The sequence below is a fragment of the Anoplolepis gracilipes genome, chromosome 1 (genome assembly GCF_047496725.1).
Source record: "Anoplolepis gracilipes chromosome 1, ASM4749672v1, whole genome shotgun sequence".
NCBI lineage: Eukaryota > Metazoa > Arthropoda > Insecta > Hymenoptera > Formicidae > Anoplolepis > Anoplolepis gracilipes.
In genome coordinates, this window is record NC_132970.1 from 6,445,302 (window position 1) to 6,465,598 (window position 20,297).

The 20,297-nt window shown below is 34.8% G+C and overlaps 1 protein-coding gene across 2 annotated transcripts in view; it reads left to right on the top strand.

The window, feature by feature from the left end:
• Kek5 (leucine-rich repeat, immunoglobulin-like domain-containing kekkon 5 protein) overlaps positions 1–20,297 on the top strand; it is a 200,318-nt gene that overhangs the window by 78,386 nt on the left and 101,635 nt on the right. The window contains exon 3 of one of the 2 annotated variants that reach the window (XM_072893933.1): positions 4,138–4,195. The gene's annotated coding sequence lies outside the window, so the exon portion shown is untranslated. Of the gene's footprint in view, positions 1–4,135; positions 4,196–20,297 lie in introns of both variants that reach the window. The other variant, XM_072893925.1, reaches the window with a different exon arrangement.

Below are 20,297 nucleotides of genomic sequence, written 5' to 3' on the forward strand. Positions count from 1 at the left end.
TCTTTTATCCTTGGGATTTTATCTTACGACTTCGAAATAATACGACTTACGATAAGTACGTGTATATACTCGTTGCCGCGTCATAACACATTGATAAATTATTGCATCGAGAGATTGCAGTATAATAAATTTGCGCTTACGAAACGGCGCATCTGATAATTTTATTAAGTTTAGTAATACTAGCGGAAGATTAAATGAAGATGCAATTTTTAAAATTATTTTTCGAATCTCCGTTTAATTTAGAGGATATATATTAAAAAGATATGACGCACATTTCGGTAAAATTTTTAACAAGGGGAAAATATTTCGCCATTATTAAAGTATGCTATATACATGTAATGCAAGATGCTATAAAGACGTTTATTTTCTTAGTATCGACTTAACTTATACGTCTGTCTTGTATCGATATGGAAAATCGATCTAGCTACTTAATGTTACCTCACTATACAACGCGCGCTTTTCTGTTGTGAAAGTTAGGCGGGGAGAAGCGAGCCGAAATTAACGATAAGTTATTATAATATGCTTATTATAATATGCTATTTCGTAGGCGGGTTGCGAGAGTTGTGGTACTTTGGAACGCCAAAGTAAACTCAGTCCTGGTGCCAGGATCTTCCGTATCGGACCGACCAGAGTTTACTTCCAGAGTTCGGAGTTTCGTAATTTGCTGTCGGAGGGCCGAGACGTCGCATTATTGTGCACGCCGCAGTTGTAATAATCTCTGTCCTAATTACTACGCTACGATAAAATAGGATTTCTCTGGAATTGAAAATTCTTTGAAATGACGAAGAGAAAGCTTCTTGATTACATCCGCGTAACTATAATACCTCGTTGTTCGCACTTCGTTAGCTGTACGTTTATATTTCCTACTTGAGATAAAAATGTTAAAAAGCGGAAATTAAACTTTTTTACCGGAGTCGCGAGAGAAAAGTTCTTTGTATGACAGCGATGTGTCCGGCAATGTGTTCACGCATATGAAGTTATGATGGAGTTCCCATAAGTAAATAATACATGTGGCAAACGTGACTTTTGAATCATGCACATTTTATAACGATAATATAAAAACTTGTTCGCGTAGAAGAATAACGAATGCTATGCTATACCTGTCACTGGGATAGTGTGCCTTAATGTTTCCACGCAATTTGCATTTCGGTGAATTTATGAGACTCATGGTAGTTTACGGCCACGGCGTGACAATCGATTTGAATATCGAGTTTTCTTAATCGTCGATTCTCGCGAACCGGCGAAGTTTCTTTAACGATTACCGCAATGGCGACGAACGCTTTCAATAGCGAATCGAGGATAAAGTACGTCATGAATTATTTCCTACGACTATAATGCACATTGTGCTTCGGTTAATATTACGAATTAATTTTCCATATTTTTTCGATAAAATAAAATTTAAACTATATGGTTTATCTTTTTCAAATTAATCCATAATAATATTTTATTTATACATCTCTTTGTGGAAATCAATTAACTCTACTATAGTTTTTATAATTATTTTTTAATTATATTCTAATATGAATAGAGCTTTTGATTAAAGTTAAGATATGCTCTTCCTTTGATGTTTTAATTACAAAAAATGGAATTTTTATTATATACGTGTTGTGTGTGCTTAAATAAAAAAAATCTAACATTAAGGAAAAATTGAAAAAAGAACTAAGAAAATTATAAATTATAGTAAACTTTTTTGTAATAGCATACCAATAATAACTACGTAAATCTCATTTATCTTACAATTAGAATAGAATCCGCTTTAATATTTTATATATATGTATATATATATATATATAAAATTTCTTTATAAGTTATATTTAAAAATATCTCAATTCCTGATCAGGATAAAGCGGATTCTATTCTAATTGTAAGACAAACGAAAATTGGCGAAGTTACTATTATATTGGTATATTATTACAAGAAAGTTTATCATGATTTATAATTTTAATTCTTTTTCCAATTTTTCCTTAATATTGGATTTTTTATTTAAACATATAGGTATATATATACACACACACACACGCGTGCGCGCGCGTACATACATACATACACAAAGACAAAAATTCGTACAATATGGAAATGTCCTATTAAAGTTTTTAATGTGTATTTATATGTAAAATTGATACGTTTCTAAAATCGATAATGATCTTAAATCACTATAAGATTCCGTTTTCAAATAATGAAATGAGCTAATATCTCAATTTTTAATTGAAACAAAGCTGATCTTATTCTAAGACAAACGAGATTTGCGTAATTACATTAGTACGCTATCGCAAGAGAGTTTACTGTACTGTGATTTATAGTTTTAGTTCCTTTTCCAATTTTCCCTTAATGTTACGTACTGGCCTTCGACGTGAATTAATTTCAGTATGTAATGGAAGGGTATGCTTTTGCGCTTTTACTGCATGAATCGTTACGTTTAATTTCCGAGAACGTCGCATCACACGACTCCACCCTATTCCACTGTTCCTTCTCTTGTTATTATAGAAACGGGGAGAAGCGATTCGCTCGACGATGGAACTAGTCACAGCTGCGCTGACAGCTAACTCGCACCGTATCTCTCGTTTGCCAGTTGCACACTTTGCATTATTTCCCGCTCTTTCTTTCCTCATACATCAATATGGAATGCATAATTATCTAGCACACACTTATCCGATCTTGCTTTTATGCTTTTAATTGTTTTCACTTTATTTCATATTTTTTCTCTATTCTTTCTTTTGTTTCTTCTTTTTTCAAATAACTTGATACATGCGGATTAATTGCAAGATTTTGTTGCAAAGTTAAACGAACTAGAGAGAGCAAGACTGGTTCACGTCACAACGATGAACGCTACAGCGAATTTTTGATACATGCCCCACGGTATTACAGCCGGCACAGAAGCGGGAATTGCAACGGGTATCGAATTATAATCGGATGAGGGACGTAACTCGCGATTAACGAGCACGAAAATTGGCACGGATGAAGTGCGCTTTTCGAATATTGTCCGATGCTCGCTCGATTTCGTCCGGGCGCGAGTACGGCAATAACACGCGCGTAACGTCGGGTGCTTGAATTTGTTTCCGTTATGAATTCGCCACGATTTATTTCCACGATATGATTTGAAATGACGCTTTATGCCGCGGCACACACTTTATACGATAATCGAATTACGGGATTTTGACTTCTGTTTTCTTGCTTCGCGATCGCCGCGCGATATACTTCACTAACTCGCGAAGCCGGCGATGCATTTTATATTGTAAAGAATAAAAGCGATGTACGGCGCATCAGAACCATCAAAGTCATTAATGATGTATGGCTCTCTTCCCCTCCATGCTGCACTTTGGCGGACTGCCAATCTTCGTTGCTATGGCGCGTTCTCTTTCTCCGAACCTTCCTATCAATTTTCCATCCTTGTAATCACAATTACGTCACGGACGCGGCAAATTCCATAGCAGCGCCTTTTAAGACTGTTCAACTGTAAGATTAAATCCTCAATGATCGTGTAACATTAATATAAAATGTACCGTATAATTAATTGCAAAGATTGTGAAGATTGTTTATCTCTCTTTTTAACTATATCATCTTTATAAAAAAAGTAAAATAAAGATATGAAAAAAAATGCATCGTACTTTTTAATGGTTGGTTAAAAAGTTTTATAATTAAAAAAAAAAACTGTTGAAACAAAAAAGGAAATAACATTTGTCATTACCTATATTTCAAGCATCATAAGATAATGGAACATGACATAAAATCGCGATAGAGCTGGTGGTGCATACGTTTGATCGATATTCTGACCGAAATTCACATTGTATGGAAGTACATGTGACACAACGGACCTAAACTCGACCGTAAGGCTCCACATAAATCAGTATTATCTCGCATTAATGCGCTACCAGCGTGGAGGTAATGTTCATAGATTCGCTTGTAATGAACACGCTACGCATCCTGTACATTAATCCATGTAAAGAGTATCTGATGTGCATTATAGCGTATGAATCGATACGCGTCATCGTACCTCTGTATAAATTCATAATACATAAGTACATTTATATACATAATCCTTGAACCAGCTACACATATTTACACACATATTATTATTACATGTATCTCATAAACATTTATATATATGTATATATATATTTTTTTTTTTTGCTTCTAGAGATATTGCTACCAGCTTTTCTGGAAGTTTTCTGTCCACTTCCAAGCACGGACGCAAAAGGTAAAATACATATTATACTTTAGACTGTTGTAAAGTCGCATTTTTTTGCAATTGAAAGTAATGAGTTACGAAAACCCCCGTGGATACTATTGACGTTGCAGCAAGCTTCGATATATTTATGCAATGGAAATTGCAGAACTTTCATATCACTATTTGGTGCTAAAGATATTTTAATCGAAAATGTTTCTGAGCGAACCGATACTTGTGCGGCTTGATATTGATGACTACATATTTATCTAACAAACTTTTTTTGCAAAGAAATGTAATATACGCGTCTTTTGCGCAAGCTCTCGTTTCTCGGTCCAGTGAAATAAATATTGGTTTTCGGCGACAAACGGAAGATATGCCGTCAATTCGAGTATCGACTATCGAACAATATTTATTTAGTTGGTATCGATCTCGTAGAATATTGGCTTTCTTCACGATAGCGATCGGATTTTACAGACTCGCTGCCTCTTCTTGCTTTTCTCGCTGCAAACTCGCAAACTTATCTTCGTGCCGAAAGCTGTGCGAAGCACAGTTAATATTATATAACGGTAGGAAAAAGTTCTTGAAAACAATAGCGAACGATTATTTATATAAGAACAATTGCATTGAATATCACAGAAGATATTCGCTGATGGTAAATGTGGAAACTATAGTAAGTCATTTGAGTTATTTCTTGTTAGTCTTTAGCCAATCTATAAAATCGAACTCTCAAGTTTAAAACGTCTTTTTAAATCAACGCTGTTTTATAATCGTACGATAGTATTTCAAAGTATGTCTATAGTTTTGCAATCTACAGCTCGCGTCTGTTTACTCTCAGTCGGTCTACTTTGTTACTGACAGCTCAACATGTACCACAACTGTACCCCATTGTACGTGCATCATTCGAACGTGTCTAGCGCAACATTCCTAGCTTGATGTTTCGTACGTGCACCATTCGCTTTCCAATGAAGTTTACTGTGTTTCCTATTGTCCCATAGCATCACCAAGCGACGATGTAAAAAGTACCGAACAAAAGTTATATTTCACGCAGTCTCCTGGTGCTTTTAATTAACAATATTTATATGTTCAGCGAAAATAATTCAGTTTGACTTACAGAATATCTTTTATGTAGAGTTTATTTAAATTTACGCAAATTTATTTACACGATTAAATGTGTAGCAGCCATTTGTAGCTGATTATCCGAAGTAGAGATTTATCCGGATTTTATCCGAATACATCCGCCTAAATATTATAAATATTTAATGCTTTTCTATTTCAATTATTACGGCTTGACAGTACAGTCGAAATCAGCTTACACCCACCGCATAAACTCGGTGGACCGCACAGGATCGATTCAATCAATTAATCAAACCGCCAGATGCACGAGAACGATGATCTTACAAGCCGCGATCGATATCCCCACGCGTGTCATCCGAAAGAGAGCTACTTGACGCGCCCGAGATAAACTTTATTTCTCAAGCACGTGATCTAATTTCGATAAATTGTCGCGAATAACGACGCCGACATTCTTACCGACACTCACTCCCCTCCGCTCTTTTCTCCCGCTCCCTAGAAGTAATTTTAAATTAAACACTCGTCGCACACCGGTTTAATAAAGCTTAATGCACAGTCTGTGTTGACGGCAACAAGTGCAAATTGCGTCGCCGCGTATTGCTGCGGCAACAGCATGACCTATCCCCCCCGTTTTGCCGTTGTAATAATTCTCCGGTCCTCTCGCCGAGTCTCTCCGCCTTTATTCGTCTCTGTCAGGCCACGAGTGCTCCCAGCGAGTGGTACGACTATGGGATTTTCATGTAGCTTGGAGCATACGCGGGACACGTTGGGGGTCGACGGCACGTTTCATCGCCGACGTCGCCGTTTTCGTCTTCTTAACGGTGGATGCCTGCGGGGCGCGTCTAACCGCTACGATAAAATAGCGCATTCTGAATACTCCCATTCCCTCTTGCGTTCTCCTTCTCCTTCTCCGTTCTCGCCTCTCTCAGGCGATTCTGTCTCCTCTTATTTTTTGCCCCTATCGCTTTGTCGAGCGTAAGAATACCAACACAGCACGAGGAGAAGGTTTCTGGGCGCGATAACGATGAGCAAAGTGGAAGTTTAAATGAACGTTGAAAGATGCAAAGGATACGGTTCACCGGAAACGCGAAAGGCGAAACGGATCTTGAACCTCACTGCTGGATCTCGGGCGGACAGCCGCGCCAGATATTTATTTCAAAGAACGTAGCTTTTAGAAGATTACATTCTGTTTGTTGCCCGAATTTATTGACTTTGATCTCGGTTGTGGCATTTTTCTGCTCATCCTCTATGTCGGTGAGCATACGAAAATGTATACGCGTAGCTGTGTAAGTCGGAGAGTAAAGCGTCGACGAGAAATTTTATGGCGAAAAATTTTGCATGCACGTAAAATATATCTTGCATCATATAATGTATCATATAATAATGCTCACGGTCATAAATCAAAATTTAGATCGGAGAAACGCTTTTCAAAATATATATGCTCGTATAAAAAATAATTATAACGGTACTCCCAAAGATTGATTTTTGATCTCTTGATTTTTTTAACATTTTGTCATAGTATTCGGATTTATACACAACGTTTTATATCAATTATTGGTATTGGCATCAGTGATATTGTAAAATACTATAACTTTTGCGTATCCATCATGATTTTGATTTGCCAACATTTCATTGCAATTTGCTGTAAAATTTACTCGTATATTGCCAGTATCGTCAGTCGTGCGTAATACTCGTGCGTACTGTAATTGCGCTACTACATGTGAACTGTCGAGAAAATTCACGAAATACCGACCGGCTGCCAGACTCAAACGTCAAAGTCTAGCTCCCCGCGCGGCTTCTTCATTTTCGCTTGCACGAGTGCATCGCAATCTTCGGATCTATGTACGCGAGCTAACCCTCCGGGATACCGTTAGTAGTTTTCGTTACTGTTCATTGCGGATACCTTACGATTCGTTCGTGAGAGGTGATTCTAAGCGAAAGTATAACGGAGCCATCAGCGAATACGTCAAACCGAGACAAATAAGCGACCGAGGCACGATTTTTTAGACGATACGTGAGATCGTCGATGATATTCGAGACACGAGTGAATGAACGAGCATGAAAGAAACGTTCAATCTATTCTTTTTGGCGATAAGAGCTAAATCTCATGACGGAGCTCGATAACGTGCGATCTATTCTTTTCGACAGATAAATATTGCGGAGAAATTTAAAAGCAAAGAATATAGGTTTTGACAAAGATAAAAATATATATAATGTAATTTACTTATTTATTTTGATCTAAATTTTACAGAAAAAAACCTCTATATAATACGGCAAATACTAGAGCACACTTAATTAATCAAAGTATAATTAGAATAATTGCGAAAATAAAAGAAAAGTAGAACAGAAGAGACAACAAGTAATGAGCTAATGTGGGTAAGTCACCTGACGATTTTTAAAATAAAATATAAAATGTAATTTAAATATGTATTTCTGTACGTATAAAATATATTACCTAATATAACTATAATTTTGTCCTGTATATTGACTTGAGTTGTTAATATATAAGAAAAAATTACAGCAATATTAGATGACATTGTGCAAACAGTGATATGAAACTTGCGTAATAACTGAAACTGCGTAATAGTCTGAGCACTGTAAAATAAATGAGAAGAATATTTGACAAATGTGACAAATTATTTTTAAATTTTAAAAAATAAATAAGATCAAATATATTCAAATGAGTATATATATCCTGTTATTATCTAACAAGAAAAAATATTTAAGTTATATTTATTTATTTCATTTAGAAAATCGTCAGATTAACTCAGCTTAAATTAAGCTAAATTGAGAAAGAATTAAATTCCCTTGACAGAATTTAAACTCGTACGAAAGAAATCAGTATGATCGAATATTCGTTCGGCAGCGAGCATAACGGTTTAGCGGTTTATATTTTTTTTTATTAATTGTATTTTCCATAGGTCACGCTGACTCAATAAAAAATAATTAATTATGTCTAAGTAATTTTTGCGGAATATGTATACCAATACACTCGAGTAAATCAAGACAGTCATTTATTAGTTTGCATAAATATCACGTCCAACAAAATGCTGAAGTTTTTTAAAGTCAACAAATTCAGATCTCTTACCATACACTCATAATTATGATTTAAAAAATCTATTGGCCTATGCAAATTGAAATTAATACGATGAAGAAAACGGTATTGAATTTTCTCGAGCGCTGTGTTGAAGATAAAAAGGAGTCCAAACAGCATATTCTAATCGCGGTCTGACCAGAGTGCAATACAGTAATTTCAATGTTTTTACATCTTTAAAAATTTTATGGACATATATAATATACATAAAATAAAAAAAGCAAGTTTTGTAAATACATAACATCTTAGCGAAAAATAAATTATTAAAATAATTTATGTTACGTGTCAGGAAGGATATTTAGTTTAAAAGCGTTCTTTAAACAGAAAATATGTTTTATATAAAGTTGATTTTATTCGCGAGAAAAAAATAGTATTGACACACATGCTTGTTTTTCTCTCAGGAAGGGGATAAAAAAAGATATATAAGAGAGAATCATAAATTTTGAGATTTTCTCTTTTGTAAATGTATCGATACAATTTATCCGTGTTATCCCAGAGATTCATTGTCACATATGATCTATTAGAAGATTTATGTACAATATATTGATAAAAAACGACATTAATTGTGTAATTTCGAAATGTAAAACGTGGAAAAAAACATTGTCGCTCACGTGAAAAACAGTCTAGTCGGCAATACAAGTCATTCGAGGTTCAACGTGACACCGAGCGTCGACTCTCCGAAGCTGTAACGACATAATTTAAGCTTGTTAACAGACACAGTGCCGCGTGTACTCGAACGCCGACGTTGCCTCTCGAAGCGCTCCGTGAAGTTCGTCAACCTAATTCAGCGGCAGTTTACTCCCGTTTATGCTCTCGCGCTCTCGAGACCCGAAGCGAATCGTTCTCATTGGGCGGCGTGGCGTTTCAACGTTGCTACGCAGAGAAGAAACGAACGTTTGTCAGCGTGGTAAAGCTGCGAAACTCTGCCTCTCGGATGTGCGAAATCCAGTTTGACGAACTTCCGACTACGGCTCGACAATTTGGCCGCTTTTTGACACCTGATTCGCGAGAGATTTACGACATTATCTCGAGAAAAGAACGACCACCTCGAATCACCAAAGCACTTCGATTTCGATTCGCGACGTATTCCTCGATCACTTCCCTCGTCGTACGATGAGTGGCGTGTCGTGTCAGGTGAGAAAAAGCTTTTCCCAGCCCCGAACTTTATACTCGAGAGCGACACTTTACCATTCACTGCGGCAAACAGTGGAAACTGTTAAGCGAGCACGCGTGGCACGCATGACAAACTCGCACATTACGCGTTAACGGCACGGAGCACTTTGCACCAACCGCCATACACGGCACGAGCGAAATGCAATTATCATTAGCCGTGGCACAGAAACCGCACCATGATAGTTGTTCTAATTGGTTAACCACAATTAGCTTCGATATATAATTAAAAGAAGGACAAAACACGTTCAATGTTTGTATCCGCCGATTTTGTATTGATATCTCGATAGTATTCCAGAGAGAGAGAGGGAGAGAGAATATTTCTTGTTTTATTTTTGAAATTTTCTCAATGTTTCTGGTTTTTCGATTCTTCTCTATTGTGACGCATATTCACAAGTAAGTCAAAAGGAGCGAGAAAATATTACGCGTTCGAGAGTACCGCTACACGCACGTTATATGTATATACATATGTGACTGTGAAAATGCAGTCGATTCTTCGTTCGCTATGCATAACCACTTCTGCATCCCCCACTGCGATTCTTTTGAGATTCTCGCTCGCTCGCATTGACGCTGAATATATTCGCGTATATCGGACCGATTCGGATTTCAGTCTTTTACGGCGGCGTTCTTTTCGGACGCGTCGAATATCTCGTGACAAATAAGGCGTATATTTGCGTCCGCGAAGGGGCGAACGGTTTTCAGAATTCGAGGAGAACGGACAATATACAAAGCTCTTGCGCGCTCTGGAGCTTCGAATTGTGTGAAAATAAATTCCATGTATTTGCTATATGTTTTAAATAACAAATCGATGGAGAAATTTTTTTATTTAATTGATTTTACATAAAGTTTAAACGCTTATTGTTATGAATTCAACTTGATTACGTTCTTGAGAAGTGTCCATGTTGCGTATATTACGTGTCGCAATTACGTGTTCTATCTTAAGTAAATCGGAAGGGGTTTAAATGAAACGAAACTGAATGCAATAACACGCTTAGATGATGTTTCGTGCTGATAATAAGTCGGATCGCAAGTGTAATTGCGCGCATTTTATTTTCATCGCGATGCCAAATTGTTATTCGGATAGCCATGTGAACGGGGATACAATCTCTGCCTTTTTATAAAAAGCAATTGTTATGTAAAGGGTATAAGCTTTGTTGCAACATGTGTTTAGAACTGTATTATTAGCGCAATCTTTAATGTGAAGTTTGTTATTTAACTGCGTATGTATTTCAACCATACAGCATGTATAAAAACATCCCGTGCTCTCGCTAATCGAGATATACGATATCAAAATGTTTAAAACTGATGGTTGGTCGATTTCGCACTGTCTTCAAACTGACATCAATGTTGATCTTACAGTCACGTATTAGAGTAGTTGGGATATTCGCGTAGGTAAATGCGACGAATTTCCTCTCATTAATTTTCACCGTTGATACGAAGTACACACGAGACTTCACGATTATTTCATGACACGTCACGTAGTCGGAGATGAAACGGCCGGACTAGCTTCACGTAGCGTTTACGTTCAGGAAGATATACGAGCGTTGCGTTCAGAAATATAACGCGCGCTGCACCAAGTACTCGGTTAATATGGCATAATACTCGGATATCCGATGTCCGATATGAAATTATCCGAGAAGCTAGGTTGCAAGAAGATCGTTCTATGACCAATTGTCAGGATATTTTGCACGGTCGAATTCACGCAGCGAGTTCTGTCTGCTAAAGGACGATCTGGGACCGACTTCGATTTCGTGTAAAGCCATTTGTCGGACCCGCTTCTGGGTGGCCTTCGGCTCGCTGGCCATACAATTCGGACTCAACAATGAGGTTGCATTATTGCGAGCAATGTTCAGTTCCTCGGCGAGGACTCGGCTCTATCCTCGTTAAAGATTGATGGTGCCTTTCGTTATTCACGATGTGCTCGTCTCTGTGCAATCACGTTATTCCCAGTGATTCGTGGAGATGAGAACGCAGAGCCGGCGACTCAAGACAGTTTATCGACATGATCGTTTTCCCAGCTCGCGAAAAGATGCTTTACACAAGTGACGAATAGAAGCAAGAATGAGATGACGGTCGTGGAAAGCGATAACTGGGTGGATTTCGATACAGCTCGGATAATGTTGTTCATAATAACATCAAAGTTTCCAATCAATATTTCTCCAACATCGCAGTTTTTTTTTTTGTTTCCATCAACGTCTCGGCTGTATCACGTGATATATTTCCCACAATAAAATTCTAGATCAATTTGCTTGACACCTGGCTTTCCAAATTCTTTCACTATTGCTACCGTAACTGTCCTTTCGTGACAGTATTTTTGTCAATCCAATTATTATGACAAAATTGCTGAGTCGAAATGTATATTTTCATCAGTGCGTTTTTATTCATTATAAATCGAGAATTTACTCTAAAAAAGTATATAACCGTGTTATATATTGAAATAATTTTATTTTATTTCAATATTTCCAAAATAGGTTGGTAAGGAAAATTTGTTGTGCAAGAAAATATCGGTCAAGTCAATCAGAATTATTGACCTGCATATTTAAAACAATTTCACACTTGGAATAAGAGATAGATATTATATGCACATCTTTAATGCTAAAGTATGAGACTCTAAAGTCTCTTGCCGTGTGATATTATTAGGATTAAATAAGCTGCATAGTTTGGCTTTACGGATTATTTTGCTAATGAGGTGCATGCTTATGTATTTTCTATAATTACGTACTACTTTTTATAGGTATCTAACGATGGTTGACTTCATGGTTGACTGTCTTGAAAAAATTCAAGGACTTATGGGTTCTCATGAAAGCTGCCGATTAGTTTGCATGTAGATTAAATCCTATTGAGATTTATGTGCTGGGTAAGCGACTTCAGAACTGTTTCATCGAAAACAAACGATATTGAATTTGATTCAATCCAATGGTAGAGATAACAAAGACAACGAGAAGCGATCGATGTATATGCGCAGAAGAGCATTCTCTTGCTTTCCCTACCACGATTAAATATTTACAGATCAAGAAGATAAAACTCGGCATAACCGGGTAAAAAAATAAAAAAGAAATAATCTTAAATCAATATTGAGATTTATATAAGGAATAAATCTAGGAAAAAGTCTAGAAGATATATAATTTTTATGTATATTTATTTGTTTATTTATTTATAAAGAAAATTTTAATATATTTTGTAAATTATGTAATTCGTTTTTAATATACAATTTCGAGAAGTGCGATTAAGATATATTTTGGAAATTTGCCTTTTACATATAATAGATTTTAGAGATATAATTTAAATAAAGAAAAAAAAGTACATTCTCTCTCTTTCTCTCTCTCTCTCTCTCTCTCTCTCTCTCTCTCTCTCTCTCTCTTTTGTTATTTAAACATATGAGCATTATACTCTTCTCATGAAATCATAAGATTTACTATACGAATGGCAATATATCGAGTTTGATCACGTCGAATTTCTACGCGGAATTTTCGTTCACATTTTACATATATTTGAGAGTTTTCTCTTGAATTTTTCCGATGCCGAGAAATGGCTCTTTCCATTTACGTAACTTGTGAGTAGTCATATTATAGTAAGCTAAGAGACTATTTATTTCGAATAACCCGTTGGTAACATTCTGCTGATATTTTATATTTAAGAGTCATTCGATCACTCTTGCATAAATCAGTTTTTCGTAGACTATAAAATACTGTTTTACATAAGATATGCTTCATTATATTCCACTGCTTTTACCTAAGCATAAGTAGGCGATGTTTTATCTATTGTTCAAGCATTAACAATAGTCTTGTCGAATTAATATTTAATTACGCACGTAGATATTATGCTATATGAAAGCAAAGTATATTTTTACTTTAATTAAATAGAACTCGTAAACTCATATTTTTTCTTATTTAATTATTAAAAATCTTCAAATTAATTGAAATAATTTAACACAATATAGTTATTATTCAAGAAGCAACAATCTATTTAATGTACTTACTTACATAATCTGTTTTATTTTATTTAGTTAAAAATCAATCATCAGAACAAATAAAAGCACCATCTCTCTCTCTCACTCATTCTCTCTCTTTCTCTCTCTCTCTCTCTCTCTCTCTCTCTCTCTCTCTCTCTCTCTTTTGCTCTCTCTTTCTTTAGTCGCGAGACGAACAAAGACTGAATGCTTTCTGCACATACAATTGTATATATTGTTCTAGGAATTTCCTCATTAAATTTTGAATATTCTAGGAAAGGGCGAACTTGTTAACTCTAATAGTTCGTAACCAAATACTATAATGTATGTTATATTGATACGCATGCGTCGCATTATACAATGTAATTTCGATTTCGTGGCTATACGCGGTTAAGCATCGTCGACCGCTTATCAATATCGATTTCGTAGCGTGTCATCATGATACGCGACTTCTCCGTGTTTGAGTATCCGGTTTCGCGAAGCTGAAGTCGATTATCTCGAGGGCACGAGTTTGCACAGCGTTTCTCGACGATATGAGATCATCGCAAACAGAATCTGGATATACAAATATCTTATGTATTTTTTAGGTAATATTGTGTTTATATATATGCACACACACTCACATTAAACACACACAAACACACACACACACACACACACACACACACACACATATATATATATATATATATACACTGATACTAAATAATTATTTATAAAATAAAAAATTGACTTAACTTTATTACCAAAACAAGACGTTTAAGTTGGAAACTGACAAAATAAACTTTCTAATAAAATTGATAGGTACTTTACATTGTATTGTACGTTTTTTTAGTTTGTTAATGCGCAACTTGATGATATATACTGCATTAATACGTCAACTTGATTTTATATGTAGCGATATAAATGGCAGATTTAAATATGTATTTAAATTAAAAATTGCCTAAAATGTAAGTTTTGAGAGATTATGATTTCCTGTGTACTTTTCTTCGTCAGAGTTAAAAAATTATTTTTTCATTAAAATAAAAATGTTAATATTTGTATTGTTTTGCTGACTGGATATTCAGTATTTGTACTATTATTATAGAGGAAAGAAAAATAATAAGAACCATGAATTATTAGGAGCATTATTTCATTAGTTTTAATTTTCACGATTTTCTATCAATCATCCATTTGATAAAGAGCGTATAGATTTTCGAAATAAAAAGTATATAAATTCTCAATAGGTTTAATTGAAATCTAGAACATTAGCAATTAAGCAATAGCATTCAGGTTAATCTTATAACGCCCGATTAATTCGAGATTGAATACGTTTACGATCCTTTGACACTCGATCGAGCGGCGCTCATTGCGGATAATCGTGACGCTAATTTGGCGGTGAGCCAGTTGATCGTCAACGATCATCATATTAACGTTCCTATGTTATTAAAATCAATTCTCATATCTACTTTTAGTTTTATGATAGATTTTGCTTTCACTTAACACTTAATTACTTTTATAATAAGTGTTATTTTTAGAATTGTTTTTATATCTGTTTTATATCAATTATTTTAGACAAATAATACTAAAGAGAGAGCGAGAGAGAGAGAGAGAGAGGAGGGGGAGGGGGAAGGAGATAGAAATAGATTTATTATTTTATTTATTATAAGAAAGATGTATTTGGCTTTTTATATAATTTTTTCTACATTATTATAAACAAATTTAAATTTATTATAACCCCAAATACAGAGAATTCGCTACAGATTCTTCTCTCATCCGAATATCGAGAGTAACCGCCTCCTTCTACTTCTGGCTTGGATAACTTGCATACTACGAATTCCTCCTGAGTATTTGAAGCGTACAACGTACGACGATAAATGAGCTGTTTCGGAAAATAACTCCTTTGACGTAATGTTAGTGATTAAATATATATTTTTAAGTTTCTCAAGATATGTATCAACCATGTTGCACTGCATACGAGATACATTAGGAATAATAATTGCGAAATTCAAACGCGAATCTTCATATTGGGGAGTATCTCAATTAATTTAAGCTAATTTCAGTTGCATATACGTGTCACTAATATGAATGCAAAGTACAGAAATGGTGCAATTGAATTCAATTGAAGTGTGCACGTGGCTCATAATGTAAAGAAGACATGACATACACTACGCTATGTAGATACGCTTCGCACTCTTGGCTGTTCCTCTCATCTACATACTTGTTCGCTCGGTGCAGACACTAATCTGGTAACACTAATACGACACTATTCTAATAACACTAATACGGCGATTCATATGAAACATTCTGCATTTACGCACCACTTCGACGTTTGCATCTCGTCACCTCCCATCGTCTCTGAAACGCGTTGATACAATTAATAAGCGTATCGCAAATTCTGCAGAATCTAGTAAGCAAGCATGCATGCTAAATTTTGATAATGAACGACGTAGTTGCGAACACGGTAATTTATCACTGTGTCGCTCTGTATCATATAGTTTTCACGTTGTAGCTTATTAAAGAACATCAACTTTCGCGGATAGTAACGAAACCGAACTTTATCCCCCTGTGTTGCTGTATCCAAAATTGTTTTATCATGACAGGTACGAAATGGTGAATAATTTTCGCGACGTAAACATTAATCGAGCTCTTTCACCCCAAAAACGAAGTTAGGTCATCATCGTTAGATATGTTATAATAAATATCCAGGAAATCCACTGTATATTATTTCAATACAACAGTGCGGAAATTATTTAAATATAACTCTGCAAAGTTTTTGACATGTATGTACTCAGTTTTATATTAATTAAGTTTCCGAACTACCTCTATTTTTAAGAAAGTACGCGACAGATCGATAGTACATCTTCAGTTGGTTTATTCACGATCTCGAGGATTCCTTAAGTTTTCAGTGCACGAGAACGAATGACGGCATCGCATTAATGTCTTTGACCGTTTTATCGAGATAGATCGTAAAATTTTTACGAAAAACGTTTATAAAGTCTTTATATTTCATATTTAAATTTTACGACGTAATAATGTAATTATGAGAAAAAAATAAAAAAGATGCATATTTTTTTTAATTGTACCTGCAAACATATCTTTTTAACATTAACAAATATGCACACTATTAAGCTAACAGAGTTGAGAACAAGTTCCATGTCATATAAGTGAGAATATACATAACATTCTTTTTTTGGTTTCCAAATCATAGAACGATTAAACAAAATATATATATATATATATATGTTTTTAAACCTCAAAATAATATTGATTATATCTTTCCATTGCAACTTATTGGTTAATTAATATATTCTACAAAAATATGCAACTTTGTTACACCTACTTTTAATTTGAACATTTCTATACACATTTTCGGTGCATATGCATTTTTTGTTTTTTTTTTCTTCATCTTTGCGTGCTAATTATCTCTTTTATTCGTAGAATTAAAAAAAAATTACATGATTAAATTTAATAACACCAATTTTACCGCGAAACTATTTAACAACGTTTTTATCAAGCTCAGATGAAGGCGCGAAATTTCTCGCGTATTTCTGAAACACGTATGAACTTAAATTAGCGGACGGGCTAATCCACTTACCGGTTACAAACTTCGTCTACGTGTGACGCCTAGATAAGGCCGCGGGTATTCAAAGCATAATACCGAGGATTCGTGCATGACACAACTTTGGTTCTCGCAAAAACGTTAGCTTCGAAGCGCGATACCATTAGCAAGGAAATGATCTTGTTACTTGCCGGACCTGTTCGGAGCAGAACTAGCGGGAATGATCTTGGCTTATAATCGCAAAACGGATGTTTGTCCGGTCTTAACATCGAGTTCCGTCGTCGTAAAAAAAAAAGCTTAAATTCCATTTTCGACACCAGTTGATTGTATCTCTCGCGTGCAAACGCCGCATTCTCGAACAAATTTAATCTCTGTAAGATCTCTGAGAAACAGAGGAATAAGAAAGGATTGCTTCCAATTCGTCAAGTGTAATACGGCGAACGTCTCGTCGCTATATACAGCTCGAATCTGATTAAACACAAGACAAGTGCGTCGCGCGTTCCTTTACTCCCGGAGGGATTGGACTAGAGTCGAATCTAATTCTCGGTACCATTAATTACAATTAAAGCTTCCTCGCTCGTGGGAATGCTCGACCGAAAAGAATCGGGGACTCGTGTCGGCAGCACTTACAAGACCGTTAACTTGCGTTATTATCGGCACAATGGGAGTGGCTCTTAATCGAGAATTCAACCGAAGTATTCTTTGGAATTGTAACAACTAACGAGACGTCGGTTTTATTCTGGCATGAGTGCGTTAGTATTTGTATCAAATAGTACATAATGTCATGATAATGTATATAGATTTTTAGAATATTCAGAACGGTAATCGGCTTATTTTTGTCTACACTTTTTGAGAATATTTATTGCCATTGTGAATTTAATAATATATAATGTACAGTATAGTCAATGCATAATTCGAAAATTGAAGATGACACATATCGTATGCATGAAAGGAATCTTTAATGCCGAAAAAATTGTCTTCTCTTGTATGCAGCCGTGATAAGATTACTGATAAAAAAGAACATGATCAAAGTCTCAAAAGGAGTTTCTTATGAAACAAAAATTCATCAAAATTCATTATGCAAACTATGAATATAAATTATGCTTTTTATTATTATATAAAATTATGCCAAAAGAAGAATTGGTTAAATGATAAAAACTCAGATTTATATGTATATAACACTTGTTGTGACAAAAGATATATTTTAACTTAAAGAGGATTCATTCTCTTCTTTTGTTATGCATAAAGATTATATTAATAATTTATTATAGTAAAATAGTAGCATAAATTTTAAAAATGTTTCATTTCATGTTTCTTATTATAGTGTGTATGTACAGAATGAACGAATCTAGTTGATTAAAATATTTCGATAGATTTTAAAAAAAAGTTAACGTTTGTATTATAACATTTCTGCTTTGTACATTTTGCAAATATGTTGATTGACAAATCTATATTTTAACAAATTTGCATTTCATTTTATTGCACGACCTGTTAATTTAACAAATTAATTTTATACTACATTTGATTATAATTATTTTATTGGCAGAGTTTGAAAAGCAATAGCAAAACATTGGAAATAGGAATAATGCATGTGTTTGTGTATTTTTGTCGCCAATTTTCTATGATAATAGCATATAATATACTCGTATATTGCTATAATAGCATTATATGCTATTATAACAATATATAGGAATGCGATGCCTTCAAAATACGAAGCGAAATCGCTAAACTACTTAGTTTGCATTGCGAATGCTGTCGTCTCTTTCCTCCCTTTACCTTTGTACTGTTGCAACTTGGTAATTAGCGAATTTCTATTTGTGATATAATCATACGAAAATTCAACTGAATCGGGCTTTGAATCGATCAACGATAAAAATAGATATGGAAAAATCATATAGACTATTCTCTATGTACATACACGAGATCTTTTTCATTTTTTTATCATAATTGAAGCAGTCACATATTTATGTCCCGCTTGAAACAAAACTTGCTGTTTCTATTTTATTTTGCAAGCCATTTTGCCGAGAGCTCTGTGTCGCCATTCTCTTTCTATATAACTTTCGTACCTCTTGACTAGATCATCTTAAATTATGTAAGAAATAAACAGCAGAGCTGTTGCATCAGTTGCTACCGTGTATATGCGTCTGCTGGGAAACTTATACTTGCTTGCCGCATGATTAAACTGTGCTCCAGGTGTTTTGAAAGATTTTTACTATTTTGCGCTGTATATATTCTAAAAAGAAACACGCGATGCGCGCATAGACTTTGCATGAAAATTACTTCAGACATTTGCCTCGGTTAATCGATAATTGATGCGACAAAGTTCTTTGTCGTAGCTGTTGATACACGCGTGATAATTATATCGCGTGAAATTAATCACTGCCGTCATAAGATATACATAAATAACCTTACGGTCATATATATATAAATCATACACGAGACGATCGATATTTTATTCAGAATGCATGCTTTTCATCTTTGCTGTCAGCAACTTCTTCGAAGTTGATCGAAAAAAAAAAAAAAAAAAAAAAGAAACGGTAGAAAGAAAAATTTATTTCATGTTCAACAAGTTATATCCCTGCCATATTATTAAGGAATACGACAATAAGAAGGATCTGATTTTGCTCTTTTGTTATTAAACAGTTTTCTTTCCAACAACTTTGACTTAGCTTTCACTTGCAAATAGTGGCTTTGTGACAATTACATGTGCGGAATCTATCTCGATTTGCATTTGAAGAGACGCTTTTTCGACCGAAAGGGCTCATTGTAATAGAAGACTGCTTTGCATTCGAATTGCGTGTCACTTTCAGGTTCTTCTTGAGAGATAACCTTCTTTGAGTTTTTTTTCGTTATAAAACCAACTGAGAGTGATATTCTTACTTGAAAGTTGAAGGATATAATAGAATGCTGTGTTCTGTGATTATTCTCTTTATTCGCAAAGACATTTTATCTCTCTTTCTCTCTCTTCTAAATGGTAATATTTTTTCAAAAGTAATCCTATATTATCGAGATATTAAGGTATTACCATAGTCATTAAAATTACCTATTCTGCTTGATAGTAATTCATTATCGATAATACTAAAGTGCTGGAATGATTTATGAATGATGAGTTTATGTATTTTACTAGCATACCTTTGCATATTCTAGCATGCGTAATCGGTAAAATTGCGATTAAAATGTATGTTTCGCATCCATTAAATAAATTTCTGTATCGAGCATGCGTGACAATTAAATTCACCACAAATAATAATATTAAAATTAAGCTCTTGCATATTTACATATTGGCGTTTACATGCTTTTATCTGGA